Source organism: Stegodyphus dumicola, chromosome 7 (genome assembly GCF_044657685.1).
Source record: "Stegodyphus dumicola isolate Sdum_Otavi_A_Nest chromosome 7, ASM4465768v1".
NCBI classification, from domain to species: Eukaryota; Metazoa; Arthropoda; class Arachnida; order Araneae; family Eresidae; genus Stegodyphus; species Stegodyphus dumicola.
In genome coordinates, this window is record NC_140774.1 from 58,113,956 (window position 1) to 58,126,181 (window position 12,226).

The following is a 12,226-nucleotide window of genomic DNA, read 5'->3' on the forward strand; positions in this document are numbered from 1 at the left end:
ACTACTGCTACAACATAAAATATACGTCTTTCGTAGATTTCTGCAGTTAAACTCAAAAGTTTAAAATTGCATTTTGCTTATCATGACCAGATTTTATTTTCTGCACGTAGTTAACAATTACTTATGTGTTGTCAGATAAATGTTACCAGATACAGTTAATTATTTTTTACTATCTCATGAGACAAGTTTTTTTGCTCCTGCAAGACAGCTTTACTTTGTGTTGCAAAATAAATTCCTTCTCACTCATTTTAGACTTGCCTACACATTAAATTTTATGATTAGGTAAGATGTGATTATCATAATTTTGTTTCTCTCCTTATTTTGGCAACTTTATATGTTGATTCGTTATTTAGGTTACCTACCAGTGGCTGACTGATACAACTGCTCATATGGTTCAGCTGGTAGGTTGAGTTTAATTTCTGACATAAAAAATTTAAAAGGCATACCCCATGTTTATTTTACTATAATCGAATAGTCAAATTGAAGAAATAAATGAGCCTAAATAGATTGTAATATCAATGAACATTTTTAATGACAGAGATTAACTTAAACATAGTTGCATACAGCAGAGAAAAAAGGGCGAAGAAGTAAGAATGGTATACATATACATACATACGTAATAAACAGTTACGTCATCATACACCGCGCGGATAAACGCGAACGGCGCATGCGTCAGGAGAAGCTCTCTTAAGCTAAACGTCGTATTATAATTTATGATACAACACAAATAATGGCTACTCTGTTTATAGGTACTATATGTTAAAATATTTTAAAAGCTTCCTTTAATTTGCATTCTAATAGTGATTTGTTTAAATTTAATTATGAATTATATTCACATGTAGTAATTGCATTTTATTTATTTTTGGCAATGGCTAAGCTCCAGTATTTAGAGTTTTTATATACAGATGAATACATATTCCTGTTTTACATGGATATAAGATTATTTTTCAGGAATTTAAGGAAAATGTGATAAATTGGATTTATAAAAACTATTTTGAATTTTGAAAAGTGTTTTTCCTCTGTTAACCATAATATAGTGCCATAAATTTCTGAATGTGTTTAGTTTTCATCCAAATAAATAGGTTTACAAAAATTTGTCATATTAATAGTTATTGCAGGATTTAGCATTATTATAAATATTTATTATAACAGATTTAGCTGAACTACATGTTTAGTCTCTCTGCAGATGAAGTCAAAAGTAAGTGGTTAGATATTTTTCTGTATTCCCCATTACGTAATTTTATCTGGTAAATTACCATTACTTATATACTAAAGGTGAAAGAATAAGCTTTCCTTGAAAATACAAAAATTTTTAGACATTTAAAAAAATTGGTATACTTAAAAAAAATCTCAAGCTGCCACATATGCGAAACTGAAAATGTTATATATAAAATATTTCAGAAATATAAATATTTTCACTGTTTGTTAACTATAATTCACTGAATTTGTTATATATAATCACAGATTAAGGTAGCAGTGCTTTTTCTCACTGCGATTTCTCATGTATTTTGATTCATAAATACATAAATATGTTGTATAAATATTTTCAACATTTCTGATTTTTCGATAGTAACCATAGGAGAAGGATTTGAGACTATCTGTGTAAAGTAATTAGGTTTTAGATCATCACTACACCTTCATATACTTTCACTGGAAGTTTTCTCTGTATATATACTGGGATGTGACACTAAGCAGTTGACAGTATGTATTTAAGAGGTCAAAGGTATATTGTAATTAGTATTTAAAATCCTGATAACATCCCATACACTGTCGGTGGAACCTAGATAGGATGTCCAAAGGATATACTGGGATGTGACATTAAGCACTCGGGAAGATGAGTTTAGGAGGAAATTGGGATATTGTGGGATGTCCTGAGGATGTAGTAAGTAGGACTTTAAATCCTACCAACATCCCATACGCTGTTGATGGGACATAGATAGGATGATTTTTGGATAAAATGGGTTGTGTTTAGGAGATGAGTGGGATGTCCTGAGGATGTAATAAGTAAGAGTTCATATCCTAATAACATGCCGTACGCTGTCGATGGGACTTAGTTAGGATGTCCTGAGGATATACTGGGATGTGACACTAAGAACTCTGGAGGAGGTGTTTAGGAGGTTCGAGAGATATTCCGCGATGTCCTGAGGATGTGCGCATACCCCGCGAGCAACATCTTCGGGATATCCCAGGCATGTTTTTGTGCTATGTGGGTTATTTTTTTTTTCATCAAACTTGTTTTCTGATTCCAGTTACATAGCTTTTAAGGCCAGAAATTCGTCAACAAGTTAAAGTAAATTTGAATGATAGACGTTAGATGCAGTTTTCACAAATAGTTTAGCTTTCTAACAAGGTTTACTCATCTCAAGCGAACATAGTTTGCAGATTAGATTACCGTGCTGTTTGAGCTGTGACAGATTAACAAATAGAATATGGTCTTTGTGCTGAAAATACAGCAAAGTCTAATAGATCGATACCATGAACTATTAGACCAAAACTCTGTTAAAAATTAATGTTTCATTCTGCTCAAAAACACTAATCTTAAAAGCTATTGGTCTGAACCTAGAGGCCATCCAAGTAATCTTAGAGAGCCAGCAAATGCATTTTTCTTCAGTTATTTAGCATTATTATGATACTATTTATCATGTCAAGGATTTGTAAGAACAAAATCGTGAAAATCCTGAGGATTTTCATGATTTTGAATTCAAATTTATATTATTTCGATTCTCACCAAAACCGGAACTGAAAATTGTGATATTAAACAAATTCAGAAATTTGAAGTTATTCATTTGATTATTTATGACTTGGCATTAAAATCGTTATAGACTATTTGGTTTTCATAATTATTTTTTACTTTCACTGCTGCTTGTATACTCATGTTTAAAGAATCAGGGAACTTCCCGAATTAATACAATATACACATTGACTACAGACACCTTGATATATAAAAAACTAAATTTAAGGAAAAAATATCTAGTAACAAAGTGCAGATCAGTGTTTTCACACACGCGTTTTGATACCCAATTGAGACACTTAAACTATACCTGGCTAGTAGAGAAAAATAATATAAAACTGTTAAAATTAAGACTTGGATGTTGAATAAATCTCACAAATACTTCGTTTCTGTTTTTGAACAAATGCATGGTATTCTCGTTCATTACTGTCGAGGAATATTATCATTTGTCTCCGACAGCTCTTAAAAAAATCTGTCATAACACTTTACTAAAACAAATGCATGCAACTTATACGGATTCGAGTATTAAATATTTAGGAAAATTAGTTCTTCAAATTTCACATTTCTTTATGCAATACATGTGACATGGAAACAGGTTTCGATACGATATTGCTATGGATTTTTAAAAGTTTATTTCAAATTTGAAATTATTATGAGAAAAGTTATTACCAATTTCTTACTCAGTGGTTTTTTCGTACATTCTTGAGGTACATACATTATTAAAATTGCGAACTACAACACAATATTTAAGAAGAACTAACACGGCATTTTATGACGCCGCTAAGGAGTGCCAACATATGGACATTTTCAACCTATTTCACTATGAAATTTTACACGAGGACAGGCACCTCCGTCCATATGCCGCTTTTCTACTCAGTGGAAACCAGGATTTTCCAACATAATTTGTGTTTTTAAGTATGTAGTACTCTGAAAAACTTATTTGACTTGTAAATAATGATGTTTAGAAATCTTAGCCGGATGATCATGTGACACACACAGCCATGCCCACAAGATATTACTTATATTTTTCCTGTATATACTATTTTACTTTTTGGAATCGTATTTTATTTTCTGCATTTATGACTGCAACACACACCTTTTATGAACTGATTTAGTACTATTTTATGTATAACTATTGTAAAACTTCAGATTTACAGCGCTACGATGCCTGGATACCTCATCGCCAACCAGATGTCTTATCGCTCATCACGTGACATTGGTCTCACCCCCTGCATCTGCTATCCTGTCTCCACGAGAACTACGTTCGGCATTTCCTTACCTGCAGCGCTCCTAGAAGCACCAAAGTTCGATAGCCGGAACACAACCTGCGATTTCGCAGGTTAATCGCGGCAAATAAGCGAGTTGGAGTTGGAGACTGCAACACATAACAATAAATAAATATTTTGTTTTAAATGAAACTGCTTTGTCTTTTTAAGGCAGAGCGGTGGCTTATGAATAAATTCTATTTTTGTATTAATTTGTATGCTAGGTTCTGTCCCTAAATTATTTCTACAGTTTTATGCCCATCACAAAAGATAATAAAAATGTAAAGCTTATGTTTGATTTGCAGCGTGTTGAAGATTTTAATATTTTTTGATTAAAAATTTGATTTATGCCTTCAAAAGCTGAATTATGTTTAGTTGAGGACCGCTTTTTATGTAGCCCTTTAAGACGGTCAGAGCATACGCTTGGTTTCAAGATTTCTTTCACGTGCGCGTTCGAAGTTTCATGCCGCATTTCGCTATATAGCTCCCCACCGTTCCCTGGGTATTTATGCCTGTTGCGATCCTTGCTGTTTTGTATTTTTTGAGTGATCGTTTTGCTGTGTTTAATTGCTGCGATATTTTTGGATTACTATGAATATTATTTCGGCCATAGATATTGAATTTTCCCGCTGGGACATTCTTCGAATTTTACGAGCTAAAATGGCACCAGACCTAGTTCGTAAGCCGATACCTCGTGCTCTTCGTATAAAGATACTATGTCCCTGGATGTGTAATCTTCTACTAATTTTTTTCGTGTGACACTTCAGACATTTTGGCTATTTCCGAATAATAAGATGTTCGACCATAATTATTTGGATAAATTATTATCTCTGGATGTTTCAAAATGTGATACTTCGCGCTGTGCACGTGTTGACTTGCTCATCGAAAATTTGAAACGTATCGGTATTGAAGCATACGCTTTCGCTCTTAAGGATAATATCGGTTCTCTGTTGCATTACTATAATTTACCTCAATCCAATGACCTTAGGCGTGTGAGCAACAATTTCGTTGTGATAATTTCAAGAAAATTAACAAATGTGAAGACTGTTCTACTTCGATAATGGGTAAATTCGATTTCTTTTGCCAAGCAGAGAACGCGTATCATCAACGGGCAGTATCAAAGGAGTTCCTTGCAGTATGACCCTCGACATAACAGCCAATTTCACCATCACAGGGAAAAATTTAACTCAAAAATTTAGAGATAACCTCATTTAGACGCCATCCTGTGTTACACTTCAGATTCTGTATGGTGACAAAATATCATCTCTGAAAGATGCTAACTTTTTGCAAGGCTCCTCCCTAACTGCGCAGTGACATATTTATTCGCGATTACCAAACCAATTTTAGTTCGAATATCAGATATACAATTTACGAAATACTCGAATATAACTGACAAATGCCCTTCAGAATCACTTTCATTCAAAAATGTTTTCTTATATTACCGAAATTAATTTTATGCTTAGCTTTATGAGAAAACATTTACTATTTGTTTGAAACAATTGACACTTTAAATGATTAATCGTATTCTTGCAATGTTTACAAATCCTGTTTTTACATACTGGATATGTAACATACAATAATTTATTTTTGTTAACCCATTAACCGCTGGTGTTGCGTTCACGCAACGGTCAAAATAAATGCGTATATAAATATAACTACCTAAAATATTTTATACCAGCAGATGATTTTGTGTAGGGAATATTATGAAGATTATATCTGTAAAAAATATTTGCCTTCAACAATTCATTTTGTTTATAATAATTAATCTCATACTTTAAGCAAATTTAAGCAAAATTATCGACCGTGTATTTTTGCTGAAAATATTTAAAGAAAGAATCGCCGTCTTTATGAGTGATCTATTTTTAGTCAAGGTCACCGTTTATCAGAACATTACATCACTCAGATGTTTAAATTTGATTTGGAAAGGAAAGGAAAATAAGTGTTGCGCTAACGTCAGCAGGAAAAGTGTAGTCGATCTTCTTTTTCACTCATTCCTTTCGATGTTCTGGTTCATGTTCTGGTTGTTTAAAAATGCCTAGAACGAGGTATCTTACATTAGAAGAAGCCCTACCCTTCAAAGATTTTTTGATGAAGAAATAGATGATGATAATGTTAATAATGACCAGAATGAAACTGATATTGTTGTTGTTCCCCCAGAAATTGCAGAATCTGGTGGCGAACAAGAAAGGAATGGCAAGACCTAGTATATTCAGCATTCAAAAACCATTGTATGGAGATGGTAGACATTTTATCGTAAAGTCCGTTGATAACAAAAGACTTTGTTGTAAAGAGTACCATAGCCAGACTATTTATAGATGCGAAGTATGTAATGTAGCTTTACATCATGATTGTAATCAAGCTTGTCATGCTTGAATCTTTCCATTGAAATAATCTGTATTTGTAAAAGAAATACAATGTATATTTTAATATTAAATTAATTAAAAGTAAAGTGATTTGGTAGATTTATAAAACGTTATACATCAAAAATGTAATCCTGCGCTCCACTCAAAAGAAACATCACACGAGTACAATCCTACTCACTAAACATCCGTAGTCTTATTCCGCTGACGTTGCGCGAACGCAACACTCGCGTTTTCCACAGGTGAGAGCATTTTTTTTTTTTTTTTTTTTTTTTTTTTTTTTTTAATTTTCAATGTAAATTTATATTATAAATGCTTAATTTGATATTTGTTATTATTTTCATGAGAAAAGAAACATTCCTTGTAGTTTTGGCGATTAATGGGTTAATAAAGGTATTTTACCGTTTTAAATATGAAAGTCTTAAGATTCTCCTCCCCCGACCATAGCCTACTCACTTCCTCTGAGATTACACTTATTTTAGTATCATCTTTTCCTCTTTTTATCATTTTACGTCTCTATAATAGTTTTTATTTTTTAGTATTCCTTTCGCATTTGGTTATTAATGAGCAGAAACGGACGTTTGTCCCTGATGGGACATTAGACTCGAAACAGCATTTTTGTCGAAGCACTTATATCCGTTGTATTACTTTTCATGTTGATCACACACGATATTATCGCGCTGTACTATATTTAAAGAAATTATATGAAACATCCCTGGGTTAGGTGCTCATTTTCAGCCCGTTAGATCCTCGTGAATGGAAAAAATAAAAACTGGAACTATATTCCAGGAAAAAACTTTTCACAATAAAATGTTCAAATTGCTAACTTTTGCCTCTTAGTTCTTTTATTTAAAGAAACAAGTCTGGATTGCCATACTGCTGTGAAAATTATTACTATAAAATAATTTTGAAATTTTCCTATATATTCGCACACTATACATTAAATGCAGCATTGTTGGCACTGAAGTTTCCAATCTACGTTCGGAATTACGTTGCTGCAACGCATAGAAGTAATAAACATGCAGAAAAATTTTCCAGCTGTGACAGAAAACATTAGAAAACCACCGCTTCATCTCTAAGAGACAATGCAGTTCCATTCCAAAAATGAGAAATAGAACATTTCTTGATGCGAAATCAAGGAGAGTATATAAAGTTTTATACCGTATAAAAAATACTCGAAAACTGATATGGAAAAAACGAGCAATATTTTTTAATTGAAAGTACAGGATTCGTTTTGTTAATATTAAAATACAACCATTGCCATAAAAATTTGTGTAAAGAGAGAGTTGTCAGAATTAAACGAAATTTTACATATATAATTATTACTTTGATATAAGTAAGTGATTAGAAAATCAAAGAAAAGAGGATAATTTATTGCAGAAAAAAGTACACATGAACGGAAGTTTTAGTACTCTGTTAAACCACCTGTAGCGCGAATGCACGATGCAATACGAGCGAGCATTGTGGCATACAAGTTCCGTACGGTGTCCTGAGACATATCGTTACACAGTTGCTGTAAATGCGCCTCTGCTTCGGCTAATCTCGTCGGCTGTCCAACTCGCCATCTCAAATGATCCCAGATGGACCCGCTTGGTGACGAATCTGGGGATCGAGCAGGCCAGATAAGGATGGTAATGTGCCGAAGGCAGTCTTGTGAGATCCGTGCTGTGTGTGGCCGAGCATTGTCTTGTTGAAAACAGGCTTTTGGGTGCCCTGCCATGAGTGGCAACACATGTGGCTGAAGGATGTCATGGACGTACCGCTGGCCTGCCATTGTGCCATGGATCAATATTAGGCGTGACCGTGTATCGTAAGCAATGGCACCCCTTACCGTCACACCAACTGTGGGAACGGTCTGTCGCTGTAAAGCGGATCCAGGATTGAGGCGTTCACCACGAGTGCTCCACACACGAAAGGGATTGTCATCACTGGTCAAATTGAATCTAGATTCGTCGCTGAAGGTGACCTGGTTCCATTCCGTTAAAGTACAATCTTGTTGTGCGCGAAATCACTCGAAACGGAGGCGTCGTCGGGTGGGTGTAGTTGGCAGCACACGTAATGGGTGCTACTATACTGGATGTCCCTCAAACCAGGCGCTTTGCGATGGTTCGGGAAGACACAGGATTCCGTATTGAAGCAGCTGCCTGTGTCCGGATAGCGGCCAATGAGGCAGTTGGCTCTACGCGTGCATGTTGTATGATGTGACGGTCGTCTCGACGACTGGTCTGACCAGGTCGTCGCCCTGTAAATGACGTCACGCAGGCCCACAATAAAAATTAATTAATGGAGAGCGGATTAAGATAGTGTCGAAACTCAGATACCTTGGCGTCATTTTTGACGAAAAAATGAATTGGATCCCCCACGTGCAAAGCCTTAAACTAAGGACAACTGCAATAGCTCGACAAATGAAGATGTTCTATGGATATAAATGGGGACTGAACCCCCACATACAAAAGGTGCTGTATTCCACAGTGGTAGAAAGAATAGTCACGTATGCTGCGGCAGTATGGGCCTATCCAATGCAAGGGAGAAAGGTTAAACACACCTTAATGCCATTCAACGACCCTTTGCATTGGGTATTACCCGGGCCTATCGCACCACTTCAAGCGAAGAAATTAATGTGCTGGCAGGCTTACTGCCCCTGCACATCCGTGCTGAGGAGGAGGCGGCACGACAGCAAGTCTTACAACTAAAAAAATGGTCACATTTGATGAAGAAATTTACTCCCCTGAGGAGTATGAGGAAAGCTGCAACCCGTTGGATGTACACCCAGCGGCTAAAGGAAGAGGGGTATACGTCTCGGTGAAGCCTAAGGATAATAACCAGCCACTTGGCCTGACAGCTTACACGGACGGGTCAAAGTTGGACTAGAAAGTGGGCTGTGCCTACGCCGCCATGAGGCAGGGTTCATCATAGAAAAATGGAAGGGCCGGCTCAGACAAAACAACAGCGTTTTCCAAAGTGAAGCCTTGGCCATATTGCAAGCAATCCACTATGTACATTCCATAAGATGCAGGCAGGCCACAATAAAAACTGACAGCTTGTCAACATTACATGCGATATGGAACCCCGACCATCCCTCTGAAATTATTCAAGAGATACAGAAGGCCCTTAGAAATAATCCAAATTTTAAGATCACATTAGAATGGATAAAAGCACACGAGGGCCATGAAGGGAATGAAATGGCAGATCAGCTTGCAAAGGAGGCCACCACAGAAACAGCAATAGCAGAGACAGTTATACCATGGCCGCGTTCTTACTTTAAGCGTACGCTGAGATTGAAAGCCATGGGGAAGTGGCAATGTGAATGGGACGAGAGCAACACAGAGAGGAGGACCCATTACTTCTGTGGTTATGTGGACACAGACAGAAATATAGCAAACACGCAGCTCGCAAGGTTTATCTCAGGGCATGGTCCCTTTCCTGACATTTTCTACAAATGTGGTTTCTGCAATACAAGTCAGTGCGCATGTGGAGAACCGGGCTCGCCAGAGCATTACTTGGAGACATGCCCGCTGACTGAGGGTCTCCACATTAGACTACCAGATAATAACAGACAACCGTTCTGTAAATATCTGATTAAGCAACGGCACCTAATTAAAAAGATTGTGCAGCTAATGGACAAATTAGCGGAACTTAATCTGGATTTGTGCCAAATTGAGCTCCGTCACATAAACCGTATGTTATCCTCAAAATAAAATACCCTATGCAACTATAAGATTTAATTTCAGCAGTAAAAATTATAGACCCAGAATCAATGAGAGTATTAAGAATGTAAATATGTAAATAAATATAATAAGCTCGCGAGTAATACTATATAAATTTGCATGAGTCATACCTTCAACAAGCAATACAAACAGAAATGTAGAGTGGTGCAAGCAAGCAATGTACAGTGCATCCCCCTCAAAGTACAACGTAAATATGCTCAGTGCAAATGTGTTTATTAAGCAAGCGTGTTAATCAAGTGTGTTTTCAAGTGTACTCCAATTTACTGGCACACAGCATTATCACATATGTACCCGAAAATGTGCACTGTATACTCGAAAATGTGCATATAGGCCATCCTTAATATAAGAAATCTTATGCAATCATAAGGCCCAATGGTATCAGTAAAGATTATACATCTAGTATTTAAGAGAATACTCAAGAATGTAACTATGTAAATAGATTTCATAAGCATCGCTTGTAATATGTAATATGCTCCGCGTAAGTAAATATGTAAATATGATTGATGCGAAAGTATTAATCGAGTGCGTCGCAAATTGATTTCAGCATAAATAGTGCAAATATGTAATTAAGCCTCCTCAGTCTAGCAAGCAACATTACAAGTGTTGCCTCAATGTGGAAAGAGAGTTATGTAATGGTGTAAATATGTAAATAAGTTTCTATTGATAGCAAGCACTATTACAGGTGCAAAAACAAACGTTCACAACAGGATATGAATATAAAACTGCAGCAAATAAGGGATGTGAATATAAACTGCAGCGAATAAGTTTAGCAGGAACCCGAGGATGGACGACACTATGAATGTCTCAAAGCTTATAACACATGAACTACTACCAATGAACCGAACTAATAAACAGAAATCCAATGACTGTACTATATGTATCAGTAATTACAGACAATCATATGTAATAATCGAATAACAATGTAACAAACAGAATTATAATGTACTAGAAAGCAATATAATGTGCCAGAAAGAAAAATCTGTATGTAAAACCAGAAAATGCATGTAATCATATGAGTAGCCATTGTAATGCCATCTGTATATTATTTCTATGATTAAATAAATAATGTGCCCGGGCGGTAGGATGGAGTGAGCTCCCGGGGGCAGTTTTAGACAGTAGGACCGCCACCGGGGTGAATTAGGCGTTGGGTTTGGGCGCCAGGTGTGGGGCCCTTGTGTGGCTTCACGGCTGTTTTAGATAAAGGTGGACGTGGTGCTACACCAATTAACCTATGGTGGAGGGGTGGTGCCCACGTCCTCCGTCGCATGTCGCATGTCCACTGGGTCGAACACCTCCTCAAAGAAAACTCAGAACGGCCAACCTGACGAGCTGCTCGCCGAGCTAACCACCCAGCTTCCATCATCCGGATGATTCTCCACCTCTCGAACTGTGACAGCTGCTGATATTGGCTTCGATGGCAGCGTAACGGCATGTCAACCTCAGCGTTTCCTGAGTAAAATATTAAGTACACTCAAACAATTCCTAGTTCCGCTGATATGCTAGAATTATCATGCGAACCTGCGTAACGTGATCCGTCTCTCTGAAGTAGTGCCGTTCGAAGCCTGGGTGTGGCATTTCTTGACTAACTGCTGTCGTGTTTGAAGGAGCGCTGAAGGTGAGGTAAGGAGTGTGACCATTGCCACGTGGGTGGGGAAATTTCAACTCATTGGTCTGGAGGAGTTTTGATTTGCTGTCCTGTGTCTCGTGAGTTGATAATGTCTGCTGATTTGTTGTGAGGATATTATACAGCATTTTTTACAAACAGTAATACAATATGAAACTTAAGATGGATAAGATAAATTTATTTACACTATATACAGGTCACGATAGCATTTCAATATTCGCAAATTAGTTAGGAAAATTTGTATCAATCATATGAGCTACAAAGGGTCTTAGTGTTCGATTTTCGTCTAACAGTTCATAATGGAAGGTAGCGAAATAGCTCAGAGTATCGCACTCAAGGGCTTTCGTAAAAAAACCTTCATTTCTTCGATTGAGATATTTTTACGTCCAATTTGAGGTCTTTATGCAGCTGGTCGTTACGCACGTAATAGTGTGCATTAATTACCAGACGGAGAAATTTAGATTGTAAAATTTTCAGTTTACAGATGCTCTTATCCGTAACCACAGCGCAAGCAGATG

At 36.6% G+C, this 12,226-nt stretch overlaps 1 protein-coding gene across 5 annotated transcripts in view; it reads left to right on the forward strand.

Annotated features, from left to right (window-relative positions):
• Positions 1-12,226, forward strand: part of LOC146996191 (uncharacterized) — a 300,697-nt gene that overhangs the window by 155,263 nt on the left and 133,208 nt on the right. The window contains exon 4 of one of the 5 annotated variants that reach the window (XR_015042019.1): positions 3,881-3,907. The exons of the other annotated variants lie outside the window; for them this stretch is intronic. The gene's annotated coding sequence lies outside the window, so the exon portion shown is untranslated. Of the gene's footprint in view, positions 1-3,880; positions 3,908-12,226 lie in introns of those variants that run through there. 5 annotated transcript variants of the gene reach the window in all.